Genomic DNA, 3,790 nt, shown 5'->3' on the forward strand with positions numbered 1-3,790 from the left:
TGTCGTCTTATCTATGACAGCTCTAGTTCCTTATATATTTTAAATATTTCAATTATATTTTTAATGTTAATTTCCTTTTTGCAAGAAGCCCCTAGAGATTAATTTCAAATGGGGCCCCAATGTTAAGAGAGTCCTTTTCCATGTCCATAGAGCCCATGTCAGTCATAACAAAATTCAAAAGCTGGGGTAAAGATGATTTAGGTAGGGTCATGCCCTAAATAGAGAGACCTTTAAACATTTTGAGAAAAAAATTTTAAAGATTGCTTGTTAAGATTGTAACATTACCACATTACTAAGTACAATGTATACTTGCTGATCGCTTACTGATAATATGATATTGGGTAAAATTATTTTTAGAACTGTTTTATTTGTTATTTTTAGGGCTATTTAATAAATTTTACACACATTTTGTTCTCTTTTAAATACATTTTTATAATATCAAATATAAAATGAAGTAACGAATAGATTTCAGTGTGCCTGAGTAGCTAAATGGGAAGAAAAAACTGTATTTTAAGGGATACTCTGAAAATGCAGTAGGATCAAACTAGTATAGAAATCTGAAATCGGCATGCTACTAAATGCTCAGAAAGCCTTCATTGGTGTGCTGTTTTTACACACAAAGTCCTAAAATGTGTGTTGTTTCCTCCCACAGTCCTCATTTAACTGGGTGTTATATCATGATTGAAAAAATTGATATTCTTTGGTATTTTTAGCTCGACTTTTTAAAAAAAAAAAGAATTTAAAAAATACAGGTATTGTTACAATCATGTCGGTTCTTTGTTTTGTTTTCATACTAGGCCACAACAACCTTTGGGACAAGACCTTCATTAAGATCAAACTAACATTGACCTTTATTCATAAATGACTTTGACCTTCAAGGTAAAATGTCTAAATTAAGTTGTTTTTTTTTTGCTGATTAGTGGCTATTAGTGGCTATAACTTTGTTATTTTTGAATTTATTGTCTTCAAACTTGAAATATCAAAATTTTGGATTGCCCTTCAAGGTAAAAAACAACCATTGAACTTCATTAAAATTATCTTGAAGGTCAAACTATTGAAATTTTAATATTTGTTTTGTTGTAACTGGCTATTACATTTTGTACTTTCTAATTATTAAATGGATTGACTTCATAGTATAACAAAACATGTTTGTATTCAAATTTGAAGAATATTGCACTTCCAACACATTCTTCAATATCAGTATTTGACCTTTACTTATAGAATACATGTTGTTTGGCTGTTTAGTTCATAAACAGAAGGAAATAAATGTTTCACATAACTATGTTTGCACTGGTATGTTGTGTGTCTTCCGACTAAATTAAAGTTTGCAAATTGGCTTACTGAATAAGATTTTGATGGGTTTTTCATATTATTTCATGTTAAGCAGTAATAATAAAGTTTGATAGTCATTTTAGACCGTGGAGGTGTGGATTTTGTCACAACAAATTGAAGGACGAAATTTCATTTTTATTCAAGATGAGGACATCAAAGGCTCGTTTATTTTTAAAAAGTGGCAATGGCATGGATTTTTTTATAAATAGCTTAATATTGGAAATAATAATTTGTAGAGTTTAAAATACTCATAAGATTCTAACAACCCCTTCCAGTTCGGGATCCATCCATTGTTGAACTGTTTTTTTGAGTAACTGTGAACATTTGGTAAAACGCTTCCGAGACTCTTCCACCGGGTTTTCAAAAACCGGAGCCCGCTAAAAGGCAAGATTCCGTATGGATTTCATAAATCTTACTTCAAATGAGTAAACACTAGGGGGGCATAATTTTTAATAAGTGACAATTGTCGCGAGTTTTTGTAAATAGTCTACCCTTTTGGAAAAACTAGTCATTCAAAATGTTAAATGGACTTTTTACACTTTCCAGTCCGAATCAATTTTTCCGAAAAAGCTTTGGGAACTTTTTAATGTACGGAAGTGCGCTTCCGACACACACGGGTTTTTCGGAACGGCGGCCAAAAGGCAAGATTTTAAAGGTATAGATTTAATCAAAGTCAAAGGGAAAGAATCAGGGATTTTAAGCAAAAACTTCAAAATTCTGTGCTCTCTAAATTAACTTTGAATAATATGACCGGTCCGCATGGGGTTATAGGTTTTTTATTTTGGTGTGTTTGTTTTTTTTTTTTGTCGTGAATGTTGTTGTTTTTTTTTTTTTTTTTTTTTTTTTTGACAATTGTTTTGGTTTTTGTGTTTTTTTTTGTTTTTGTTTTGTTTTTTTGTTTTTTTTTTTGGGTGTTGCATCAGTCATTATTTGATCCTGACGCACCTTGACACTGAGTTTTTGTAATGTAGCGAAATACAGCAAAGTGAGGGAAATAGCCACTGTTAAAAATTTTCATGGAACTCCGTCTAAACACCACGACACAGGCCGCTATTTTCCCACAGTAAAAAAAAAATAAGGGTTTAATTAACTTTTTTGGCCCGGCTATAAAAACAACTGGGCGATCGATGTTTTCACCTACCCCATTTTGTTAATGAGTTTTGTTATTTGGCTAAAAAAACAGCAAATTATCCCTCGACAATTTCTTTCAGGCGGGTTAGGTCTCGATCTTTTGAAAATAAGTTAATAATGGCGCTTTTTTTTCCCCCTCCCTTTCTGGTTAGATTAGCAAATGCGGGATCCAACGGGCGCACACTTTCCTTAACTTCAAACTATTTTTCAAGAAATGGAAAACACATATGGGAAAAAAAAATTCTTTGCAAATGCAATTCGTGCATTATAAACCTGATGGTAAATATTTCCAAATGTATAGTATACATGCACTTTCACGTGCAAATCATGGTTAAATTTGAGTGGTTGCCACCTCCATTGAAATATGCAGAATTCTATAGAGCTATATAGTAACTTTAAAGGCCCAGTATGTCCTAGAAATGTTTTTAATTTTACTTCTTAAAAACTCCTTTGCTTTGTGTATTGTATTTCCATAAAGTTACTCACTGGCCTATAACCTGAACATTCTTTTTCTCCTGTTTCATTTTTTGGCAATACGTATAGTTACAGTGGTTTAGTATTTTGTAAGGAAGTCAAAATACTAAATGTACTTTGTTTACATTTTGCTCCCTTTAAGACAAATGATTTCACATTTAGCGGCATTTTCTTCCGGTAACAAACATCTATGATGATATTTAAACTCATATTTGTCTTTTTGAAAGATGTGACTTTAAGCAAGAAAAGCTGATGTTCATACAAGTCTTAAACGTCCAAGCATAAAGTGTCCACGCACTTTACAAATTACACAAAGCAATATGATTATCATGTTTTTTTTTGTTTTTTGTTTTTGTTTTATTATTATTATTATTATTATAATTATTATCATTATTATTATTATTAAATTTCACATTTGAATAGTTGTGTAGATTACAAAACGACCTCCTTTTTCAATTAAATCATTTGTATAGTCAAAGGATTCGAGGTAAAATTCACAGACTTCAAATCACTTGCTTGGAACAATTTAAACTATTTCATATGATGTATCTATCCCATTGAATTTCACAAAGTCTGTTGTAGTAGCCAGGTGCCTACAAATACCTAAAATAATGCAGGAATGTGCACCATAGATCTATTTTCTACCAGAGTCGCCAGTAGACTTCAACTGTCAATGTGACTTATAGCCATTTTTCAAAACCAAGGGGGTTAACAGAGAATTTTGAAAAAAAAACGTTTTTATTTTAAACCCTTTTTTTATAAAATGGGCCAAAATTATGACTTTAAAGGATTTAACAATACGGTGTATTTGCCATTGTAACCTAATTGAAACCCTTTTTGCTTTCTTTAAAGC

This window comes from Ruditapes philippinarum, unplaced genomic scaffold, assembly GCF_026571515.1.
Source record: "Ruditapes philippinarum isolate M1 unplaced genomic scaffold, ASM2657151v2 ctg14895_1_1_1_1, whole genome shotgun sequence".
NCBI classification, from domain to species: domain Eukaryota; kingdom Metazoa; phylum Mollusca; class Bivalvia; order Venerida; family Veneridae; genus Ruditapes; species Ruditapes philippinarum.